At 40.9% G+C, this 26,079-nt stretch overlaps 1 protein-coding gene across 8 annotated transcripts in view; it reads right to left on the bottom strand.

The window, feature by feature from the left end:
• The window catches only part of LOC122040660 (transmembrane 9 superfamily member 12-like), a 60,546-nt gene that overhangs the window by 14,615 nt on the left and 19,852 nt on the right, over positions 1–26,079 (bottom strand). For 4 of the 8 annotated variants that reach the window (XR_006128689.1, XR_006128688.1, XR_006128679.1 and 1 more), the window contains exons 3-6: positions 11,040–11,228; positions 10,853–10,964; positions 10,267–10,415; positions 9,851–9,970 (exon numbers count right to left, since the gene is read on the bottom strand). The gene's annotated coding sequence lies outside the window, so the exon portion shown is untranslated. Of the gene's footprint in view, positions 1–9,850; positions 9,971–10,078; positions 10,176–10,266; positions 10,416–10,852; positions 10,965–11,039; positions 11,229–15,513; positions 15,532–26,079 lie in introns of those variants that run through there. The other 4 variants (XR_006128682.1, XR_006128683.1, XR_006128685.1 and 1 more) reach the window with 4 other exon arrangements.

The raw sequence follows: 26,079 nt of genomic DNA on the forward strand, positions 1-26,079 counted from the left end.
TGTGGCGAGGTTTCTCCACCCAGAAGGAGTTTGACTTAGCCGGTTTTTCGGGGACTCATCCACCGACGGATTGATAGGACTCGTCCACCTTACGGACACGCCGAGGAGTATGAGTTTCATCTCCGAACCTCGTTACATCGATGAGTTTGAGGTTTGATCTTTTCGCTTTCGTTTCTATTCGTTTTATTTCCGCTGCGCTAACTCTAATTTGTAGAAAGAAACGAACGATTTGGGACGGCTATTCACACCCCCCTCTCTAGCCGCGACCATCGGTCCTAACAAAGACAAATTTCTAAGTCAAGAGATAAATTTTTCTTTCTTTTTTTTTTTAAAAAAAAAATTTCAAGTATTCGTCATCAATAATTAAAAACTTTCTAAGCCGAAAAATTTATACAAGAAAATTTTAAGAGAATTGATAACATTAAAAGAAATTTTCTATGTATTTATTTATTTATATATTCTAATGCTTTTATTAGAAAATTTTAAATTTTCATTTTAATTTATCATAATTTCTTAACTTTAAAGCAAGAAATTTTGAGCATGTAGAAATTTGTGCAAATTGTAACATGTCATTTTGAATTCCTAATTTGCAAAGATATTTCGATAATATAAACTTGATAAAGTTTTTCGACAATACTTCTAATTTGCAAACTTCGTTCGACAAAATATTTTGTAATTTGTAAAAGTATTTTGACAACATAAATTTGCAATAATCTGTGGATAATAGATTTACTACTCCGAAAAACTCTTTCGATAATATCTCTAATCTGCAAACTTTGTTTAAAAAAATATTTCGTAATCCGAACAAATTTTTTAGATCCGGAAAAAATTTTCGATAATATTTCTAAGTTGCATAATTCTTTCGTAAAAATATTTTGTAATTTGCAACAATTATTCGACCGAAGATTTTCTAATCCGAAAAGTTCTTTCGATAATTCAAATTTTGGTTCGCAAAAATCTTCAGGTAATTTGATTAATTGAACAAGTTGTTCAGAGGGTAGAGACCATACCTTACTTACCTCGTCGACCGTTGGTTCTCCCCTTGTTAAATTAATTTCTTCCAAAGATTCTCCCCCTTCATCGATCTCGGGATGTACTTCGGTTGTTGGGGCTGTCTTGGTAATTTCTTTCGTCTCGGATTCTTCTGATGACGGCTCGATGTCTATTGAGGAGACGACTTCAACCGATTCTTCGTAGAGCATTAAGAACTTTTCCCAAAGTTCTTTCGCACTTTTGTACTCTCCAACTCTGTCGAAATCTTTAGTTGATATTGCGCTTAGAATGTGAAACTCTGCCCGAGCATTCACCATGGACTCTTCACGTTGCTTCTCGTTCCAGAGGCGTATGCCGATTTTCTCTCCGTTCGTGTCTTTCGGTGTTTCATAACTTGTTTTCATTATTAGAGAAATACCAATATCAGAGTTAAGAAATACCTTCATTTGTTGCTTTCATGAAGAAAGCTCCCCCTCGAATGCTGGTGGGTAGTCGCTAGCTTCGGCCATTGTTTTGTTGCTTCAGACGGCGGTTAGTCCTTTTGAGACGTACTCGGCTCTGATACCACTTGTAAGACCGTTGGGCCGGCTAGAGGGGTTGGTAAATAACCTGTCAATTAAAAACAGACAACCCTTCCTCGAACGATTAAGCTAACACTTGTAAAATGAATTAAGCAGATAAATAAAAGCATAAAAGAAAAGACGAGGCACCAGATGTTTACTTGGTTACAACCGATGTGGTTGTTAATCCAAGGAAGATTAAGCTCAAAAACTCCTTCAGGCGGAGAAGCCTCTTACAGCGTTTAGACACAGAAAACAGAAGCTTAACTACAACTAAAGCATACAAGTGTTTGGAAATAGAATGATCGTGATTGTTGAAAAGTTTCTGGACCAAGGCTATATTTATAGCCTTGGTCGGGGCGCCTGGAAGGATTTCGGGCACCTGGGGATAAATCTACCGATCGGATCGAGTCAAGCTTGATCCCGTGAAAAGTCACTCGGCGCCTGACAGCCTGAAGGCTGAGCCAAAAGTCAACCATGACTTTTGGTCCGCTCTCTTCTCCGGCTCACCGCCTGCAGTCCGGTCTTTTGCTCCCGCCTCGCTTGCTTGGGTGATCTCGACATCCGAATAGGGCTCACCCAACCCATCTTCCGTCTTCTCGAGCGTGCTTCCTCCTTCGTCCCCTGAATTGCCGCGTGTCCCTTCGCCCACCAACAGATTTCATCCGCAGACTTCCCCCTGGCCGCACCCGTCCGACTTTCGGCTAGCGCGTCTCTTGCTCCCCGAGCAATCTTCCGCCCGGCCAGACCTAACCATCACACTTCCTTCTCGTCCACGGTACTCTTCCGCAGCACCTCATCCCTCGGACGCACAGCGTGCCGTCCTTCTCGCTAGCTGCATCTTCCGCTTGAGTACCTGTGCTCCTAAGCTCCTGCACACTTAGACACAAGGTTAGAAACAACGCAGGACCTAACTTAACTTGTTGATCACACCAAAACAACCTTGGGGTTCCAACAATTGTAAGATTTATCTTGAGTCCGTGAAAAAGAATAAGGCATCTGATGCGCCATCCTCTTTAGGTATTTGTGTTATTGATTGTCATGTTATTTCCTTAGACACTTGGATATTGGATACTAGGTGTGGTTCACATATATGCAATAGCATATAGGGGCTAAAGAATAGCAGAAGACTCGTCAAGGGAGAATCAAGTCTGTGGAATGGAGCAAAGGTTGCTGCAGTCGCCATCAAAACATACTTTTTAAAGCTTCTTAGTGACTTGTCTTAGAACTAGATAATTATTATTTTATTCTGGCATTAATAAAAAAAGTTATTTCTATTTCTTGCTTAAATAGAAAAGTTTCTATTTAATTTTTAGTAACAATTGTTGTTATATAACCTTAAATGGCATTCTTTATAGCACTGAAACTTTATGCAATGAAATCTACACGTTAGATATATCTAGTGATGTACTCAATATCAAAACAAGCAATAAACACGCTCGAATAGATAATCAATTAACCTTTTACTTGTGGCATTATCGCCTTGGCCATATAAGCAAGAAATGCATGTCTGAATTGTAAAAGATTACAGCTCTTGAATCATTTGAATTAAATATATTTGATACATGCGATTCATGTTTAAAAGGTAAGATGACAAAGTTACCTTTTTCTAAAAAAGGGTGAATGAGTTGATGAGTTACTTGGACTTATACATATCGATATATGTGGACCAATGTCAACTCATGCACTTGGAGGTTATAGCTACTTCATTATTTTCATTGATGATCACTCTTATTATGGGTATGTATATCTAACGAAACACAAATCTGAAGTCTTTGAAAAGTTTAGAGAATTTAGAAATAAAGTAGAAAAACAACTTGGTAAAAATATTAAAATACTTCGATCTGATTGAGGTGGTGAATATTTAAGCCAAGAGTTTCTAGATTATCTAAGAGACAATGGTATATTGTTTCAATGGACTCCGTCATATATTCCACAACATAATAGTATATTGGAAAGGTGTAACGTACTGAACCTTGTTAAACATGGTTAGGTCAATGATGGATTGTGCAAATATTCCCAAAACCTTTTGGGATTATACCCTCATAACAGCTGTTTACTTGCTAAACAGAATCCCGACGAAAGCAATCTCAACTACTCCATATGAGATATGAACTAGTAAGAAACCCCTCATATCTTATTTAAAGATATGGGGATGCCCTGTTTATGTGAAGAGGACTATATCAGATAAGTTGGACGCTAAGTCTGATAAGTGTTTATTTATTAGATGCCCTAAGGAAACTAAAGGTTACTAAGTTTGATAAGTGTTTTATTTATTGGACGCGATCAATGACCCTCCGGTTGGGATATCAAATTCTTACTAGCTCCAGCACACTCTCCCAACCAGATTTGCATTATTCGACAGGATACAAATCACACCTTTTACAATAAAAAAACACTTGAGTAAGTCACAGAGCTCTCCCAATGTCAGCAGCTTGGACTTCCCTCGGACAGAAGTGCTCTGTCTGACCTGCTTGTCCCAAGCTGGCTTGCGTTAGTTCCGCCTGGGTTTGTTGAATAACGCGACGTTGCTAAGCAATGGTTCTGTCCTTAATCTGGTTTTCTTCTTGAAGAAAGGTTACATAAGCAACATGTTTATCCTTTAAATAGATTAAGAATTGGGTCTCGCTCTCCAAATCTGAGTAAGCCTTTTGTTTTAACGCTACTTCAACTCAGACTCGGGATTTGGCAGTTAACCAAAATTCTTCGATTTCCCAACGGAGGGAAATATGAAGGTCCCGATCCTGCGTCATCTCGGTCAAAACAGTATCCTTCTAGGCAAGTAAGTGAGTTAGATGGGTTAGTCGTTGGCGTACAAGTAGTACCTCATCAGCCCCCGAGCTAAAATCCATAATCAGAAGAAGTCAGTAAGGAAAGTGTAGAGGCATAAGGGGAGTCAACCCCCCTTTTATAATGGAAGAATGCGAAGGGTCGGCCGTGGTGGAGGGAATATGATGCCCTTCCCCCAAGGTTGATTGAGTGATTAAATGGGTTACGCAATCGAAGAGCTAGGAAAAGAGAGCAGCATTTAAGGGTATTGAGGCAGCATGGCGGAAAAAATGAAACCTGGGCCTAAGTCTAGTCAGCCGAACTTGGGTCTCCTTCGACTAGAATTGGGGGGAGGTTTGGGATACGACGCATCATGGTAGAGGATGTGGCAGTCAGAAGTCAAGAGGGCGTGACAATCAGAAGTCAAGAGGAAGTGGCAATCAGAAGATGTGACAGTCAGAAGTCAAGAGAACGTGACAGTCAACAGATGAGGTAGTATTGATGGATGGCATTAGTCATATAACGCCAGGTCGGGATTTACAGATCGGGATCTCAGGTCTACGACATGAAGCACAATTAGGGAAAGTATTTCGTAGGACAGGACCTCCGATCGAGGGACCCATAACTGGAACACGGGATGGGGCTCAAATAATGCCTGGTTTTCGCAGCTCAACTATATCCAAGCCTAGTTCTTCAATTGTTATCATCTTGAACTTTACATGTGCGTACACGATCAGGAAGGCACTACACGACAATAAGATTAAGGAATCGTAACCACCTGTCAGAGAATAACTACTGCATGACAGAGAATATGTCGATGGTTTGTGGTCTCCTATCAGCAGAAGCCTCCTCTAGTCTATCAGAGAGTGTCACGCGTCATCCATCGCTAAACAACGTCTGACACCCGACATTCCCTGATACTCGTCTGATTCCGGAAGTACGCACTGTCATATAAAAAGGAAAGTTGTCTCCCTTACGGATGTACGCGCACTCATCCTTTCGCACTTGTCTTTCATTTATTTACTGCTTCGTATATTGTTCTTCTGGAGAAAAAGTACCTGACTTGAGCGTCGGAAGACCTACTCCAGGGACTTTTTCCAAGGTTTTTGACCTCTAACATTCCGTGAATTTGTCTAAGTGTGCGCAGAGTTCAAGTACCACCAGTTAGGTCATCCGCATGAAGAGGGCCACGTGTGAGTCCGTACTTCCAAGTGAAGTCAAGAAAGGCGTCCCAGTCACCCCTCCGTCAACCCCGTCAACAATTAGTCCGGCCTTCGTCTGACTAGGATTTCAGACGGGATCATTTAGTACGACGAAGAATGTTTCAATTACATTGGTTTGGTTTAAACAGGTTTCTTCTGTTGTCTTCACCGAAGACCTTAAAAGAATATATGTGACCATAAAAGAATTAAGTGCTTTCTTAATCTTAATGCATAATTAGATGATGTAACCAGTACTTTATTATTATATGTTTGGCAGCCAAATTTATTCTCAGTGAATATTTATTTTGTATAAGTTGATATTCCACTTGATTCATACTTTGTCTGAGAGCATCTCTAGCTCAGGTGTCGAAATTGTTTCTCCTTCAAAAGCAACAAATCTATCATTTCTTCATAGTAGTTTTTTGCATTACTACCAGGGTTACTTAGTTTGTATCTTATCAGAGAATCTGTTTTGCTTTTGCATGTTACAAATAAAGGATTTCTACATAAGAAGTATAACCAACATATTGACAGGAATATGTAGAAAACTTCATACTGGTGAGCTTTTTAATTATATGTTAGATCTTCACTTATAGTCTCTTTAACTATTAATGTTGTTTCTCAAATGGCCATCTAATAATTCTCATGCACATGTAATAGCCAGTAGTAAATTTTCACGATACCAGATCAATGTACAAAGAAGTCGTTTTAGGTGGTGATGTTTGGGATCTTTTTAGACGAGATAATGATTTACATGAACAATCCAATGGAATATTATGAAAACTAGTTGCATTTGTTCAGGTAATCTATATATAATTCACTCTTTTGTCTATTATGAATTTAAGTTTTTCTGGCACATTTTACATAATGATTTGTTAATTTTGTGATTTCTAATACTTCATAATATGTGCTTGCTTAGTATATACATTTTTCAGGACCTCCTAGGATGGGTAAAACACTTTTTGTAAGAACCATCTCAAAGGAGAGTGCAATGCCATTTTGTATTTATCTCTAGTGTCGAATTCATTGATATTCGTTTGCAAGGAAGGAAATCACCTCGAATATTATATATTGATCTCAGAATTAATTGAGATGTGGATCTTGAGCTGTACAAACGCACAAAGGAAATTTTTAAAAAGCAAATTGCATAGATCAATATTATAACATACTGTCATCCTCATACATCTCATCATGACTCATACATGCTAAATAAAAATAAAAGGAACAGCACATGCAGTTAATAGATAAAGATAAACATGTTAATAGATAATCCAAGTAAACTTTCTAAAGCTTACGATAACTACTACCTACTTTAATTGATAATTAAAATAAGGATGTAGAATGACATCATATTACCTTAGTTTGTTCATCGTTTGAAATCATGAACATAACATCTTTTAATCCTGATGTTACAACAATGAGGATCACTAAGCAGCTCTCTTGCGTCTGCGGATTGAGTTGCTGCCAAAAACCACAGGAGAAAAGTGAAAAACGTCAACATTAACATCTTCATCGTGCAAGTTGGATGATACGTTTTCCGATCAATGCAAATAAACTTATTATATAGTCATACATAGTTGTATAAAATTTTAATTAATTTTTTATTTACTTTTTTTAAATCCATCCAAGGACTGACATCCTTTAATTAATTGTTTGTTGCTCCATCTAAGGAATGACACAATTAAACTGTATTTAATTGAATCCAACAAAAGTGTATTAATTATATCAACTATGTTATTTTTTTCTGAAATAGTTTTTAATTAATTAATTTTTTAATAATCTAAATTTTATCTATTAAATATTTAATTTTTATAAAAATAACTTTAAAAAATATTTATTAAACTAATTCATAAGCAGATCATAGTGCTCTCTCTCTATATAATCATCATACCTGTGCAACTTTTTGTTCGTGCCTATATACTACAAGTACTCGAGGCGCTTGGAATTGGTCGAGCAGATATGATGATTATAGAGAGAGAGCTATGATCTGCTGCTGCAGACGAAATTAATTTAATAAATATTTTTTTTAAGTTATTTTAAAAAAATAAAATATTTAATTGATAAAATTTAGATTATTAAAAAATTAATTAATTAAAAACTACTTTAGAACAAAAATAACATGGTTAATATAATTAATACGCTTTTGTCGAATTCAATTAAGTACAGTTTAATTGTCATTCGTTAGATGGAGTAACAAACAATTAATTAAAGGGTGTTAGTCCTTAGATGGACTTAAAAATAATAATAATTAATTAATTAAAATTTTATACAACTATGTATGATTATATAATAAGTTTATTTGCATTGATCGGAAAACGCACCATCCAACTTGCACTATGAAGATGCTACTGTTGACGCTCTTCACTTTTCTCCTGTGGTTTTTGGCGGCAACTCAATCCGCAGACGCAAGAGTTACTTAGTGATCTTCGTTGTTGCAACATCAGGATTAAAAGATGTAATGTTCATGATTTCAAACGATGAATAAACTAAGGTAATATGATGTCATTTTACATCCTTATTTTAAATATCAATTACAGTAGGTAGTAGTTATCGTAAACTTTAGAAAGTTTAGTTGGATTATCTATTAACATGTTTATCTTTATCTATTAACTGGGTGTGCTGTTCCTTTTCTTTTTATTAGGCATGTATGAGTCGTGATGAGATGTATGAGGATGACAGTATGTTATAATATTGATCTATGCAATTTGCTTTTTAAAAAATCCTTTGTGTGTTTGCACAGCTCAAGATCCACATCTCAATTAATTCTGAGATTAGTGTATAACATTCGAGGTGATTTCCTACCTTGCAAACATGTATCAATTCGACACTAGAGGCAAATACAAAAAGGCATTGCACTCTCCTTTTTAAGGGTTCTTACAAAAAGTGTTTTACCCGTCCAAGGAGGTCTTAAAAAATGTATACCCCAAGCAAGCACATATTATAAAGTAGTAGAATCACAAGTAAAAATCACAAAACTATCGAATCATTATATAAAATGTGTAAGAAAAATTTTAATTTATAATAGACAAAAGAGTGTATTCTACATAACTTACCCGAACAAATGCAACGTGTTTTTTATAATATTCCATTGGATTGTTCATGTAAACCCCAAAGGGAAACCAATAACGAGTTGACACATTTGTGACGACAAATCGACAAAGACACATTCAGATCAAATAAATCAGTTTATTAATTTCCTATTTTATCCCAATTTCAATATTAATGTGCAGTCTGACTCATACTTCTTTGGCTACTTGACACGGCAACTCATATCCTAACCATGGTCTGCATAAACTGAGCCCGCCTAACTCACAATCTAAATTTAAAATTTTTAATTTTTTTATTTTTTTTATGGACTCGTCAGTTGGCCCGCCTATCCAATCTTGGGATGGATTGGATTGAGAATTTCCCCGCCAGTCAGGATAGCAGGTCGTCTCATCTCGACCCGCTAAATGATGAGTTTTTAATGGACCAGCCCACCATGGACCGTCTAACAACTCTAAATCCACCTCTATCAGAGATGGAAAAATCAAATTCACATGCAATAATAAGCTTAGTTATTACAATGTAAAAATTTGTGCACATTTTTAAGTGGCGACCACCATGGGCACCCCTCAGAATGAAAATGATTCGGGCGAAGTGATCTGGTGGGTGCCTTAGCTTGTGAGGGTCGTGTGCACTAACAAGCCTCTATATACATATATAGTAAATACAATGCTAATAGATTATTGTCCTTAAATTAATAATGCGCTAATAGATGGGGTTGCTAAAAGCTTAAAGAATCAATGAGTTACTATAATCTATGAAATCTAGAATATTGATGGGGTTGCAAGCTAGAAGCTTAACGTATTAATAAGGAGTTGCTAGAATCTAGCAAAATCTGAAGCTTGAGACATGAAGGAGTTGTGTGTTGGATTCTTGAATCTTGATCTAGTGATTGAAAGCATGATGGAGTTGTTGGATGAAGACAAGAGACATCAAAGACGATAATAAATGAATATTTTGGTATTAATTTGTAAATTGAACCCCTCCTAGTTATTTTGTCAACGGATTGTAGTCATTTTTCCTTCTTTTTGATAAAGGAGTTGAAAAATACTAATCTTTTGCTACCCTTTATGACATCGATAAAAATCTAGCATGAATACATGGTAAATGGCATTATCATCCCTGCATGGCATAATTTTATTCTATGTTTGTCACAAGAATAGAAGCGAGAAATCTACTAAAACATAATTAATTGTAATGATACGATAAACAATATAATGATAAGAAGACAAAAAAACATAACTAGTAAAAAAATGAGAAAAGAAAGAAAGAAAGAAGTACCTTCATGACCAGCAAGCGCCTTCATTTTATTATTGGAACAATGTTGTTGGCTGAGCAAGTACTTTCATCGAAAAATTATCAATGGTCATCTTCATCTCCACTGGAACAGCAAGCATCATTCTGGCCCATTATTGAACACATGTTAACAAGGTAGATTCTAAAAATACATTTTCAAAATCATGTTTTTTTCATCAATTCAACCACTTAAGAAAAAAATTGCAAACTCACAAGCATCCACCAAAAAACACTTGGAAAGAAAACCATATTGGGGGGGAGGGGGAACTATGCCTAGCGTTGACCTTGTGATATGTTGGGGGAAAAAAAACTGTAATAACTTATAAGCTTCTTATTAATTTTAATGATCTAATCACATATTTGAAACCAAACACAATTATAGTGAATAAAGAAAACCAAACCTAAGACAAGCAAGGACAGCATCACGGTTTGTTGTTGCTGCTGATCTACGCCCATCCTAAGTAGCTTCTGTTCTGTGATGCAGCATCAGAAGAGATTTGGGTGTACTGTTGCAGAGACAAGCGGAGAGGTGCGCTTGGTGCCGCAGCGCCTGAGGGGGTGGAAGATTGGCTAGTGAGCATGACAAGATCTAGTCATACACTCAATACCATGCCAGCTTTTGGTGCTGACACTCAATGCTACTTGCTGAAAAGATCTAGTCATACAAAGAAAACTTAATTGTTTGAAAGCTTAGTGATCATGAAGGGTGCCAAGGTAGTTAAATTTTAGCATCCAATTTGTAATCTAGAGAGAACTGCAAGTCATGCGATATGAAGAAACTGCACAGCCAGCTTTCAGAAATGAGCATAAAGTGACATCTTTGAACAAACTCTTACCAATAGCACTAATATATGGGAAAAAAAATTAAACATAATATTAGACTACAGAAATCTCATTGCAAATAATTGGCTGAGTCAAATCATACAATTATAGAACCTATGCAAAATTGAAAGAATGGTATAAATTGTGAAAGCCAATGGCTCAAACCTGCATGCAGCAATATGGCCGGCTGAGCAGCCATTTGTTGTGGCAGCAAACAATTGGAGTGTTTCAACCAGTTTGAATTTTGAAAAATCACAAAAATAATTGGTGTGACCTCCTATAATATTGATATTCAGAATCCAAAATTTCCCACAAAATCAAGAACTGTCAAGTATAGAGGAGATGCTCAGACCTGGAAACATATGAAATCAGGTGCATATTGTTCGATGAGATTACCATGAGCTTCCATTTGCCCATGGAGTTCCAAATCCTCATGGAACCAGACATTGTAACTTAATATTTTGATCAAGCGCCTACTTGTGTTCATAGTGATATTTCCCGTAGTAAGAGCATTAGCAGTATCAGGCTCAAATAATCATACCTATTGAAAACAAAGTGACACGAATGAAGAACTTAGATTCTAAAAATTGAACACATGCTACCAAGGTAGATTCTAAAAATACACTTTGAAAATTCACTGCATATTTTAGGAAACCTATGCAACTTTAAAAATTTAATTTAATCTTTAAAGTCTTCTTCCTGCACAATCTTCGCAATCTCCAAATTGCAAAATCACAAGCATCCGCCAAAATATTAACTTTGAAAGAAAACACAATATTCATGGTTGTACAAAGCAAAACCTAAAATCTCGTATATTTAGGAATCACGAGTTAAGCCTTTATATAGAAAAGAGCAAATTAACCAAAAGACCACACTACCCCTATACTTATTCTAACACTCCCCCGCAAGCTTGAGAATATAGATCATATACACCAAGCTTGTTACATATGTAGTCAATCCGAGGACCTCTAAGTGATTTAGTGAATATATCTGCTAGTTGATTATTTGAGTTGACAAAGCTAGTAGATATTTCTCCAGATATGACTTTCTCTCTGACAAAGTGACAGTCAACTTCAATATGCTTTGTTCTCTCATGGAAGACTGGATTTGAGGCAATATGCATAGCGGCCTGGTTGTCACATATGAGTGACATTTGTGTAACCTCTCCAAACCTTAATTCCTGAAGCAACTGTTTTAACCATATAAGTTCTTGACTAGCAATAGTCATAGCTCGATATTCTGCCTCTGCACTGGATCTTGCCACGACATTCTGTTTTTTGCTTTTCCAAGAAACAAGGTTACCTCCGACAAATATACAAAATCCAGAAATGGATCTTCTATCAGAGGGAGATCCTGCCCAATCTGCATCAGTATATCCCACGACTTGAGTATGTCCTTTGTCTTCATATAGAAGACCCTTTCCTGGTGCACCCCTGATATATCGAACAATGCGAGTCACTGCATCCCAGTGTTCTTTGCATGGAGAGCTAAGAAACTGACTTACTACACTCACTGCAAATGAGATATCTGGACGAGTGACAGTAAGATAGCTTAGTTTCCCTACCAATCGCCTATACCGTTCAGGATCTGAAAAAGGCTCCCCCTGATTTGGTAGGAGCTTGACATTAGGATCCATGGGATTGTCGACTATCTTTGAGTTTAACATTCCTGTTTCTTCCAAAATATCCATTGCATACTTCCTTTGGGATATAATGATCCCATCTTTAGACTGTGCCACTTCTATCCTTAGAAAATATTTGAGTTTGCCAAGATCCTTTGTCTGAAAATGTTTGAAAATATGTTGTTTTACTTGTGAAATTCCAAGATGATCATTACCTGAGATGACAATATCATCAACATAAACCACTACATCGATGCAACCAGTAGACGAGTGGCGATAAAAAATAGAATGATCAGTCTCGCTTCGAGTCATGCCAAACTGCTGAATTACGGTACTAAATCTACTGAACCATGCTCTGGGTGACTGCTTGAGACCATATAAAGACTCCCCCTGAGCAACAAAACACGGAGGTTGCTCCATGTAGACTTCCTCGAGCAGGTCACCATGTAAGAATGCATTCTTGATGTCCAATTGATGAAGAGGCCAATGGCGAATTGCAGCAATAGACAGAAAAAGACGCACAGAAGACATCTTGGCAACAGGAGAAAAAGTGTCTCCATAATCCAATCCAAATACCTGAGTATAGCCTTTAGCGACAAGACGAGCCTTAAGCCGATCAACCGTGCCGTCTACACCAATTTTCACCGTAAACACCCATCGACAACCAACCACTGACTTCCCAGGAGGTAGAGGAACGAGATCCCAAGTCCCACTGCTCTGTAAGGCACTCATTTCATCAAGCATAGCTTGTTTCCATCCTGGATGAGCAAAGGCATCACCTGCAGTCTTTGGAAGAGAAACAGACGACAGGGAAGACAGACAATAATAATAGGATGGGAAAAGACGATGATAGCTTAAAGAAACATAGTGAGGAGAAGGATTACGAGTGGAACGCATACCCTTTCAAAGTGCAATAGGAACATCAGAGTCAGGAGATGGGACCGGAGAAAACGACGAAGGACTTGGCTCCAAAGATGTGCCCACAGCAGTGTCAGTGTTGGTCGGTGGCAAAGCAGAACGAGGACGACGCTGATAAACCTGCAAAGGAGGAGACGAGGCCGGAGGTGATAGAGGCGCCTCCGGAGGGTAAAAGATAGTCACTGGTGCAGGTGGAGAGGGAGAACATTATGAACATTATGAATTGAAAGAGATGAAGAAGGATGAACAATAGCAATACCCTAGGATTGAGTCTGGGAACCATTGGCCATGGTAACCATTGGTAAATTACCAGAAGTAGTGAGAGAGGAAAAAAGGAATTTATTACCAGTGATATGATCGATGGCCCCAGAATCAAGAACCCAAGGACCTGAAGAATGAGATATGCCAGCAAAGGAAGTACCAGCGTCTGCAATGGTAGCAGTGGAACCCGAAGTCTGTCGATCCTCAAACCATTTCAGAAAGTCAGTATAAGAAGCTGAACAATCTGAGCAGCACGAGGAGGACGACCATGTAAACTCCAGCATTTATCAATCGTGTGTCCCGGTCGGTGGCAATGATCACACCAAGGGCGTCCTTTGCCACCCTTGCGAGGTGGAGGTCCTTTGTGTCGAGAGACCAAAGCTGACGAGTCGACAGGAACAAAATAAGGCATCGTCAAAACTTTGGCCGTGACACGGAGAAGAGTCGCCCAGGTATTATCCATGGTAGCTTCTGTGGGGCTGCCCAGGATCTGGTCACGGACATGATAATAATCTGTGGGCAGACCATATAAAGCCAAAGACATAAAAAATTTCTTCCGATTTTCAAGCTCTTCAACAGGATCGGCCGCAGGTGGGAGCAGTTCATTGAAGTCACAAAGAAGGCTAGACACTGAACCTAGATAAATCGACATTGAATCCTTAATCTGATGGGCGCTAAGGATGATCATGAGATCTTCACAAACTTGATAGAGTCGTCATGAGGTGTTTGTAAAGAGTTGTTGAGCTTGTGTCCAAACAGCTTTGCAGGTTTTGTGAGTACAGAAGACATTCCTAAGAGATGAATGGATGGTGGCTCGGATAATACAACATAACTGAGCGTCAACCTTCTTCCACAGAGGACGATCGGCGACTTGAACATCTTCTTCAGTTTGAGTGAGATGTGTCTCATAACCCTGTCCAACAAGCCAAAGCTCAATGTGAGATGCCCAAGAGATATAATTTTTACCATCCAACTGTTCGGAAGAAAGAGGTGCAGTTATACGGTTGGTAAAGATTGAGGTATCTGGCTTTGGGGCGCCAGATGCAGCCATGAATAGAGTTGTGAACCAGACGGATCTGTTTTGAAAAGGCTTTTGCCAGGAGAACCAACAACGGCAGACAGCCAGGTAGGAGGGCTGGAAAACAGGGCAACCAACAACTTAAATCTCCTTCAATCGCAGAATGTTTTTCAGCAACCTCATGAGCCAACTGGGTAATCACATGCTCCAGTTTAGTGCCAATAGCAAGCAGCAGAATCAGAGGGATGAATGATATCCAAAAGTATGTGTGCCAACCATTAACATTCAGCAACAAGAAAATGAAGACAAACACCCAGAGATACCAACTTATACCAGCAGCAGAGTACTGGTTGGAGGAGAACCAGCGGCGGATCGCCAAAAGATCGCGTTTTTCTCCCAGCGCAGCGCAACTCGCGAGAGAGCGAGAGAGCAGAAGAAGCATGAGGCCGGAGAGAAGAAAGAAAGAGGAGGTGGCGCAGAGAAAGCTCGCGGGCGGGCCCTAGCTTCGTGTGAGAACAAAAGGCGGCGGCATCGCAGAGAACAGAAGGCGGCAGCGGCGGCGCAGAGAACAGAAGGCGGCGGCGGCGCAGAGGTGCTGCGAGAGAGGCGCGACGAGGGAAAGCTCGCGCCGTCGTGAGGTTGCGTCGTGAGGCAGCGATGCAGCGGCGCAAAGAAAGAAAGTTAGGGTTGGCTCGGGAGGGATAAGGAAATTAGGTTTAGGGTTTTAACCTCGCTCTGATACCATGTACAAAGCAAAAGACCAAACTACCCCTATACTTATTCTAACAATGGTGAATATTATTGACTATGATTCGAAAGATATCTTCGTCTGAATCCTTCTTTCTGCTCCAACTAGAAACACGCCAAGAACAAAAATAACAACTTATCCAACTTACGAGTTCGACGTTGCACAAAAAAGATGCGGAGTACCCAAATAATTCAATCAACTATGCACCGACTATAGCGAAGCAAAAAATTAAGACTTTCCAAGAATAAAGAAAAACAAACCTAAGGATAGGGTCACGGTTTGTTGTTCTTGCTGATCTCCGACCACTCTAGGTAACTTCTGTGATGCAGCATCGGAGTAGATTTGGAAAAAGCCAGGCGAGGCAGGGTGCTGGGTGTCGCAGCACCGGAGGGGGCGGAAGATGCAGTCAATGGCGGGATCAGCAATATTGCTGCAAGGTTCAAGATCTGAAAAAGGCTCCCCCTGATTTAGTAGGAGCTTGACATTAGGATCCATGGGATTGTCGACTATCTTTGAGTTTAACATTCCTGTTTCTTCCAGAATATCCATTGCATACATCCTTTGGGATATAATGATCCCATCTTTAGACTGTGCCACTTCTATCCCTAGAAAATATTTGAGTTTGCCAAGATCCTTTGTCTGGAAATGTTTGAAAAGATGTTGTTTTACTTGTAAAATTCCAAGATGATCATTACCTGTGATGACAATATCATCAACATAAACCACTATATAGATGCAATCAGTAAATGAGTGGCGATAAAAAACAGAATGATCAGCCTCGCTTCGAGTCATGCCAAACTATTGAATTACGATACTAAATCTACTGAACCATGCTCTGGGTGACTGCTTGAGACCATATAAAGATTTCCGCAAGCGACATACAAGACCAGAAGACTCCCCCTGAGCAACAAAACACGGAGGTTTCTCCATGTAGACTTCCTCGAGCAGGTCACCATGTAAGAATGCATTTTTGATGTCCAATTGATGAAGGGGCCAATGGCGAATTGCAGCAATAGACAGGAAAAGACGCACGGAAGACATCTTGGCAAGAGGGGAAAATGTGTCTCCATAATCCAATCCAAATACCTGAGTATAGCCTTTAGCGATGAGACGAGCCTTAAGCCGATCAACCGTGCCGTCTACACCAACTTTCACCGTAAACACCCATTGACAATCAACCACTGACTTCCTAGGAGGTAGAGGAACGAGATTACAAGTCTCACTGCTCTGTAAGGCACTTATTTCATCAAGCATAGCCTGTTTCCATCCTGGATGGGCAAAGACATCACCTGCAGTCTTTGGAAGAGAAACAGACGACAAGGAAGACATACAATAATAATAGGATGGAGAAAGACGATGATAGCTCAAAGAAACATAGTGGGGAGAAGGATTACGAGTGGAACACATACCCTTTCAAAGTGCTATCGGAACATCAGAGTCAGGAGATGGGACCGGAGGAAACGGCGAAGGACTTGGCTCCAAAGATGTGCCCACGACAGTGTCAGTGTTGGTCGGCGGCAAAGCAGAACGAGGACGACGTTGATAAACCTGCAAAGGAGGAGGCGAGGCTGGAGAAGATAGAGGCGCCTCCGGAGGACAAAAGATAGTCACTGGTGCATGTGGAGAGGGAGAAACTTCGACCTGTGAAGCGGAAGGAGCAAAAAAAAGAAACCGACTCAAAGAATGTGACATCAGCAGAGATGAAGTACCGACGAAAGGTAGGAGAATAACACTTGTACTCTTTCTAAGACCGTGGGTACCCAAGGAAAATACACTTATGAGACCGGGGAGAGAGTTTGTCAACGCCGGAATCAAGAGCATGAGCAAAACATATAGAACCAAAAGACCCGAGGTGGTAGAGGATGAAGGGACAGATGTGGATAAAGTACCTGATGAGGTATTTTACCCTGGAGAGTAGATGAAGGCATGCGATTGATGAGATAACACGCAGTAAGTACGGCATCACCCCAAAACTGATGAGGGACATGAGAATAGAGAAGAAGAGTCCGAGTCGTCTCAAGGAGATGACGATTTTTGCGTTCTGCAATCCCATTCTGTTGAGGGGTATGAGGACAAGACGTGCGATGCAATACGCCATGAAATGTCAAGAAGGTATGAAACTGAGTAGACAAATACTCGCGTGCATTATCACTTTGCAAAATTCAAAGGAAGTACCAAATTGAGTTTTAATTTCAAGGAAAAAGGATTCAAAAATAAAAAACAATTCTGAACGATCCTTCATTAGATATAACCATGTACAACGGGAAAAATCGTGAAGACTCGGACCCCGAACATCAGAATGAACCAAAGCAAAAGGAGATATAGCCCGACTCTCAATGCGAGGAGAAAAAGAACTACGAACATGCTTACCTAATTGACACGACTCACAAGATAAAAACTCTAAGTGAGAAAGACTAGGATGTAACTGTTTCAACTTATTAAGACCTAGATGTCCTAACTGAGCATGAATAAGTAATGGAGATGTTCTTGAACGGGTTATTGTCATAGAGCGAATGAGTATAGCGAGAAAGTTCCCAATCATCCTCCATTAGAGTCTGTGAGGAAACAGGATGTGTTAGTAAAAGAAATGACACAATCAAGAGATCGAGTAAGTTGACTTATCAACAATAAATTAAAGGGAGCGCCGAGAACATAAAGAACATTATGAATGGAAAGAGATGAAGAAGGATGAACAATGCCAATACCCTGGGATTGAGTTTGGGAACCATTGGCCATGGTGACCATCGGTAAAGTACCAGAAGTAGTGAGATAAGAAAATACGGATTTATTACTAGTGATATGATCGATCACCCCAGAATCAAGAACCCAAGGACCCGAAGAATGAGATATGCCAGCAAAGGAAGTATCAGCGTGTGCAATGGTAGTAATGGAACCAGAAGCCTGACGATCTTCAAACCATTTCAGAAAAACATTATAGGAAGGTGTTGGAGTCGAATCAGATGGTAACTGTGAAGTGGAAGCTGAAGAAGCAACAGAACTCTGAACGATCTGAGCAGCACGTGGAGGACGACCATGCAGACTCCAGCATTTATCAATCGTGTGTCCCAGTTTGTGGCAATGATCACACCAAGGACATCCTTTACCACCCTTGCGAGGTGGAGATCCTTTGTGTCGAGAGATCAAAGCTAACGAGTCGACAGGAACAGAAGAAGGCATTGTCAAAACTTTATCCATGGTAGCTTCTGTGGGACTGTCCAGGATCTGGTCACGGACATGAGAATATTCTGTGGGTAGACCATATAAAGCCAGAGACATGAAATTTTTTTTTCGATTTTCAAGCTCTTCAACAGGATCAGCCGCAGGTGGAAGCAGTTTATTAAAGTCACAAAGAAGGCTAGAGACTGAACCCAGATAGGTTGACATTGAATCCTTAATCTGATGGGCGCTGAGGATGGTCATGAGATCTTCACAAACTTGATAGAGTCGTCGAGAGGTGTTTGTAAAGAGTTGTTGAGCTTGTGTCCAAACAGCTTTGTAGGTTTTGTGAGTACGGAAGACATTCCTAAGAGATGGATGGATGGTGGCTCGGATAATACAACACAACTGAGCGTCAACCTTCTTCCACAGAGGACAATCGTCGACTTAAACATCTTCTTCAGTTTGAGTGAAGTGTGTCTCATAACCCTGTCCAACAAGTCAAAGCTCAATGTGAGATGCCCAAGAGATATAATTTTTACCATCCAATTGCTCGGAAAAAACAGGCGCAGTAATATGGTTGGTAAAGATTGAGGTATCTGGCTTTGGGGCGCCAGATGCAGCCATGAATAGAGTTGTGAACCAGACTATTATAATATATGATGTGAGCTTGCTTAGCAACCAATCCACAGAAGAAGAAAGCACTGATCGTGTCAGGAAACTAGCTGACAACTGCACTGGATTGCAAGGGTTTTTAATGCTGTTGGTGGTGGTACCGGATCTGGTTTGTTGCTTTTGGAAAGGCTATCTGTGGATTACCGGGATGCAGCTAATAACTTTGCCAGGAGAACCAACAGCGGCAGAGCCCAGAGTCGCAGCGGGCAAGAGAGAGCAAATCCGGGAGCGGTGCTCAATCCTCTACTAGACTTGTCGTGTGCCCTAGCCGACGCGAGCAGAGAGAGCAGAAGAAGCCTCCGGCCGGAGAGAAGAAAGAAAGAGGAGGTGGCGCAGGGAAAGCTCGCAGGCCCTAGCTCCGCAAGAGAAGAAATGCGCGAACGGAGACAGAACGGAAGGCGACGGAGGCGCAGAGGGAGATGTCGTCGCTGGCTGGGATCGGAGGAAGACCGCGCCGCTGGTGGAGGAAGATCGGGCGCAGCGCAAGGAGCTGATCGCTGCAAGGTTTGGAGATGCTCGCGGCGAGAGAGGCGTGACGAGGGAGATGCTCGCGGCGAGAGAGGCGCGGCGCTGAGATAAGGAAATTAGGTTTAGGGTTTTAACCTTGCTCTGATACCATGTACAAAGCAAAACCTAAAATCTCGTGTGTATTTAGGAACCACGAATTAGGCCTTTATATAGAAAAGAAGAAATACACCAAAAGACCAAACTACCCCTATACTTATTCTAACAGGAGAAATGAAATTACATTCTGAGAGGTTAAATCGATATTTTGAACCAAAGTGCCTTAGGCCCAGTCGGCCCTTTGTCTGGTCGAGCGTATAATAACATGTAGGTAAAGTGCATTTGGAATTCCGACCGGATCTATAAAACTATCTTATATTTATATATATAAGAGACTGATACGGAGCCATATAAACCTGTTTGGTTCTACTATTAAACGGATATGTAAAGAGGTTCATACAAAGTAAGGAGTTTGACCCTCCCTTCGACCAAGTCTATGGCTGGTCAAATGAGGTGGGTCGGTCATTCCGACCGACCTATAATGACGATCGACCTTAAACTCGATCGGCTATTGAGTGACCAGACATGCTATCTATTTAGTTCAAGGGTAAAGCACTGACCCCCTTACGTTCGACCGACTTAAGGGCCGGTCGATTTTTTTCGCACGACTTGGAATCCGACCAAGACAATCCGACGAGCCTTAGCGCTGGGCATCCAATCAGAATCAGGTGGGGAGATGTTCTCCTCCATTGACTTTGACTGTCACGTCACCTTGACTTTGACCGCCACCTCATCTCCTGACTCCTCATTACAACCCGTATCACTAGCCTCACCTTCAAGTCTAGTCGAAAGAGGTGTAGCCGACTGACTAACCCCAAGCCCAATTTACGCCTGCTCATCCCTTTTACTAAGGGCGTCCAAAAAATCACGTGTTCCTTCTCGCCTTGAGTACTTAGTGATTTTTTCAAAAACAGCTTGTCAACGGCTTGTTGTCCAGGAGATATTGCCGAGAGCGTGCGAAGAGGTGCTTAGACAGAGGAATGATTTGGTTGTCACCTCCATCATAAATGTCTATTTATGAGTAGGCGTCACATGACGGCATTCCTCATTTTTTGAAACTTCTGACACACGCTTCTTCATACGGACCAACGACCTCTCTCCTCTTGTAGATCCATGGTCCACTGCATCCCCATTATTTTGATCTAACAGCGCACATGAGTAGACGCCACATGACGTCATCCCCATTATTAGGCTATATTTTATAAAAACCCTAAACAGGGCAAAATCTCAACACTTTGCCTTTCATCTTCTTTGATTTTCTTCTTCGACGACCTCTCTTTTGCAACCTTCTTCTCTTTCGCGCCCTAAACGACCAGTAAATTGTTCTTTCTTTAAGTTTGTGTTCACTTTGTAATCTCTCATGGATCAGGAATTTTTCACTCCTTAGTATACTTTCACTCGTTCGGATTTCGATGACTCTGATAGAGCTTATATTTGCTCTCGATATGAAACCCTTGGGAGTTATCACATCACCATCCCTTCTACTGACGCCCATGCTCATCATCCCCCTGCAAACCACATCACTTTCTTTAAGGACCAATTAGCAGTCGGTCTACGTTTTCCTATTCATCCATTCTTATCATAAGAAAATATTTCCATATCCCTTTACAGCAATTCGCCTCGAATGCAATCCATGTTGTGTGCAACATATTCATGCTATTTCGCCAATATGGTATTCCGCCAACTCCTCACAATCTTTTTCTATTTTCTTATCCCAAGAAATCAAAACCAAGGATATTCCTTTTCCAATCTCACCTAAAGTCTGTTTACTTTGAGGATATGCTCTCTTCAAACAAGGACTGGAAATCTTGTTTCTTTTTCTTTTAGATGTCAGAACCTGCTACATGGTCTACCGAATAACAATCTTTCCTTCCTCCTCTTCCTAACCTTGGAAGTTATAAAAGCGACCCAACTTTTATCTCTCTCCACTGAACTGAGTGGCCAACATTTTAAAATTCGTAAGTAGCTATGTGAAAGCCTTCTACACTTATTTTTGGCTTGAGCCCTCTTCGAAAGAAACTTCCTTGCTCTTTCGATAAGATTTGATAACTTGGTCATTGCATTATCACTAACTAACGTATTTTCTATTCTATGTAGTGGATACTATTTATGAAGCCTTCGTCAATAGCAACCTGCTGCCCCTGCTAGTAGGGCTTCCGATAATCGACCTGCTAGTAGTGAATCTAGCGCGGCCACTGCTTCTGGGGAATTATCTTTCGATCCTCATATGGTGTCCAAGGATCCTTCTATAGAAGCGGAGGACGGCTTGAAAAAGGGATGCAAGAGGCGCAGGCTTGTCCACGCTCAAGTCCCTGAAGAGCGAGCGCCCTCTACTGAAACGCCCTCCATTGAAGTGCCCTCCATGCACCTATCCCCCGCCCAAGAAGATCTCGTGCAGGAGATGCAAAAGCAATCCTCTAAGAGGACCTTGTCCGCCCCTCCATCTGCCAATTTAATGCTAGAAGTCAATTCTCCATCGGGCGGTTCTCCAGCTCTTGTTCCTTTAAGGTTTTCTCGAGCGAAGACTCCATCAGTCTCCTTCTCTACTACGCCAAGGAGGCCTCACCAATTTTCGATCACCTTCACTTTACCGTCCAACTAGACTGCAATCTCCTCTTCGACCGCCCCTTCATCTACTGGTCAAATACTACTAACGGGTCATTTAGCAAATGCCTAGGATGATGCAGGAAATCAACTTAGCAAGTTGAGTCCTATGGAGCTGGCTGACGAGTACTCATACGAACTAACCAAGGTAATATACTTTTATTTATTGTCCCTCCTATTAAATATTTCTAATGTTGTTTGTTTTTCAGCGCTAGGCGATCAGGATGAGCCTTGCGCAATAATTGTTCGCCCTTACTCAAGAAAATGAGTCCTTGAAGCAGCGCGTCTCTGAGGCTGCTTTTGTACCCTCCCATGATTGGGTGGTCGAGCTAGAAACTCAACTTCAAGAAGCTCAAGGTTGGCGAAACTCGAAAGTTGAACTTGAGAAATTGGCCCAACTAAAGGCCGCCTTGGAGACTTCTGAAGCCCAAGTCTAATCGAACACGACTCTACAGGCTAACATGAAGGCGGAGATGGATGGGAAAACTGCAGAGATAGAATAGCTTTTCGCTCAGATGAAGGAATTGATGGCCACAGATGACACCAAGTTATCCGCCAAAGATGTTGAGCGGGAATTACTGAACTCAGACTTAAAAACTACCTAGACCTCTCTATCTAATAAAGAATCTGAACAAGTTGAGTCATTTAGCAGATGCCTAGGATGATGCAGGAAATCAACTTAGCAAGTTGAGTCCTATGGAGCTGGCTGACGAGTACTCATACGAACTAACCAAGGTAATATACTTTTATTTATTGTCCCTCCTATTGAATATTTCTAATGTTGTTTGTTTTTCAGTGCTAGGCGATCAGGATGAGCCTTGCGCAATAATTGTTCGCCCTTACTCAAGAAAATGAGTCCTTGAAGCAGCGCGTCTCTGAGGCTGCTTTTGTACCCTCCCATGATTGGGTGGTCGAGCTAGAAACTCAACTTCAAGAAGCTCAAGGTTGGCGAAACTTGAAAGTTGAACTTGAGAAATTGGCCCAACTAAAGGCCGCCTTGGAGACTTCTGAAGCCCAAGTCTAATCGAACACGACTCTACAGGCTAACATAAAGGCGGAGATGGATGGGAAAACTGCAGAGATAGAATAGCTTTTCGCTCAGATGAAGGAATTGATGGCCACAGATGACACCAAGTTATCCGCCAAAGATGCTGAGCAGGAATTACTGAACTCAGACTTAAAAACTACCTAGACCTCTCTATCTAATAAAGAATCTGAACAAGTTGGCGTCTCTGTGGCGTTAATAGCTGTCCAGGTAGAATTGGTGACATACCAAGCAGGGGAAGACGAGTGCTTCGAAATAAGGAAGAAAGCTCTTCTACAAACACACGAGTTCCACGCACCCATTGCCAGCTCCATTAACAAAGCTCTTGTTCACGAAGCTGAGGGTGCAGTGGAGCAATTGAAGGAGGGTAGCTATCTAACTTCTGATCCACTTGCTCACTTCCTGGACCACATGACACTGATCAAGAATCGTGCGCTTGGCCTATTTCCCAATTTGCTATAACCTGCCCTATACTTATTTTCTTATTTTAGTTAAGTAAAACAAAACTTAATGTTTGTATCTACCATATACCTGGTCAAGCTTATGTTGAATTTATCACCTACCTTGTTTCTAATGTTTGGTTGCCTAGTACATATATTTCATTTTCTTTGAGTGTATGATAAACTGAGGACCATGAAAATCGATCAGGGTCAGTGTCCGGACGAATTATAATCAAATGATGCTCTTTTAATTTAAGGAGACCAAACTTGAAATCATTCGAGCTCTAATCCGTTCAGGCCTGAGTCTGGACTAGCTATAATGATGTGAGGGTTACTTAGGGAAGGATGGCAATTTTTTAGAAGTTTAGCCCTAAACTTATCCAAGATTAATTCTTCTCGTGGTTAAGATTAGTTCGGAATGAATCCGACCAGATATTTGGTCATTGTTCCTTTGGGCAAGCTACAAAAGCTTGACCAACTTGAGGGGCGATCAGGCTTTCCTTAAAAGGCTTGCACAAAAAATCAAAGTCAACTTCGGTAAATCCACCAATGCTTCGTGATAAGTGTCTGTCACATCAATTACAAACGCGTGCTTCCCATTGGTAACATGTGTGCCTATTATTATTAAGGTATGTCTTTCTATACACCCATCATTCCACCTTACCATCCTACGATATGAAATCTAGCCCGTCTTTTTACTGTAATGAGATGACGGCTCTACTCAAAAAAGGTTCTTAAAAAATGACTTTTAAGGGATTCTAAAAAATTCCTAAGAGCTTTAACGCTGCCCCTTATTTTCCTTCTTCGTTGGTTCGTCTTCTTCACCGTCTTTCTCTGTCTTCGTTCTCTTCATCTTTTTTTTTCTCCGAATCGCTTAATAGAGTGTGTGGCATACACTGTGCTCTTCAAACCTTCTGGATGTGGACGTTGACGACCTCCATTTTAATTACTGGATTTCCACTTATGTCGTCATACCCCAGGCCAAGATCGTCCCCACCTTCCTCCCAATAAAAGTGTCGTCGTTTTTAAAGAACAGGTCTTAGCAGGGCTTCGCTTCCCTATTCACCCTTTCTTCACCGCCGTTAGCCATTACTTTCATATTCCCTTTCATCAACTCATCCACTAAACGTCCCTTTCTCTCCCCATTTATTTCATCACTATTTTTATCTGTAATAAATGACGGAGGGTTTATTCCGTTTCTAGGCTCATCCTAAGATAACTCTATTTAATAGGATTCTGCCTCAGGGAGAGTACTTGTTCATTCAACTCCCAACTTCTTTGCCTTGCCCAACAACCTGACGGCAACACCTTCCTCCTATCCTGGATTTAAGCAATATCCACATGGATCCGGCCTTATGTCAGGCCTTGGAAAAGCTGAAATGTTTGAAGTTCACCCTACTTGAGCTGACTATAGAGGGCTTATTGTAAGTTTTTGGGCTTACTCCTGTGGCCCTTGTGGTAAGCGCCACTTTTGGTAAGGAGTTTTTCTCTCCACTCAGTTATTTGTGAAGACTTTTCTCCAAATGTTTGCTTATTTTTATATATAGGTTATTACCCCGGCCTTCCTTTTCAGAAATAATCAAATAAAGGGGGATGCTTTAAACCAACGGGGCGAGGACATACTAGAGGAGCGCAAAATCAAGCAAGCCTCAGCCCCTGTCAGCCACCTTCCTCCAGCGGAACCTCCTTCTGGTTCCTCTTCTACTTCTTCAGACTCAGACGCTCCTCTCATATTTTAGCGTAAAAGATCCCGATCAAAAGGCCTGGGTTTACCTGAGCAGACACCGGATTTTACTTGATCTGACCAAGGATTTTTCTGCTCAAGGAAAAGAGCTTGGGCCTCCAAAATGTCGTCGGTCTTGCTCTAGACTTGCTATGATGAGCCGATCATTCTTACACCTGCATCTTGTGCGGTTGCCCAGGATCTCTGGCTGGTCCAGACAATACTAGAACCTTTATCTGCTCGTCCAACATCACCACAGGCTATAGGCGTTCCTTTCATCGCCTTAGGGAGTTTGAAACAAGCATATGTTACAAGGTCGACCGATCCTATGCCTGCTTGCCCTGCAGTTGCGCGGGATCTTGGGTTGGTCGGGCCAATATCAGCGTCCTCCCCAACTACTCGCTCAGGGTCACACAGAGCTTTGGGCGGTCTTCCTCCAAGGCCCAACTCTCTGACTAGCCCTTATCAGTATTTCAAACAATCCTACGGCTTGCCCTCTCAATAAGGACTAGGGACCACTGTCTCATCCTCATACGGGATAATAAAGCTAAACATCCCTTTAGCCAAATCTTGGGTGAAGACATGTGGACAATCAAAATGATCCATAGTGTCGGTGTGT

This window comes from Zingiber officinale, chromosome 2A, assembly GCF_018446385.1.
Source record: "Zingiber officinale cultivar Zhangliang chromosome 2A, Zo_v1.1, whole genome shotgun sequence".
Taxonomy (NCBI): Eukaryota; Viridiplantae; Streptophyta; class Magnoliopsida; order Zingiberales; family Zingiberaceae; genus Zingiber; species Zingiber officinale.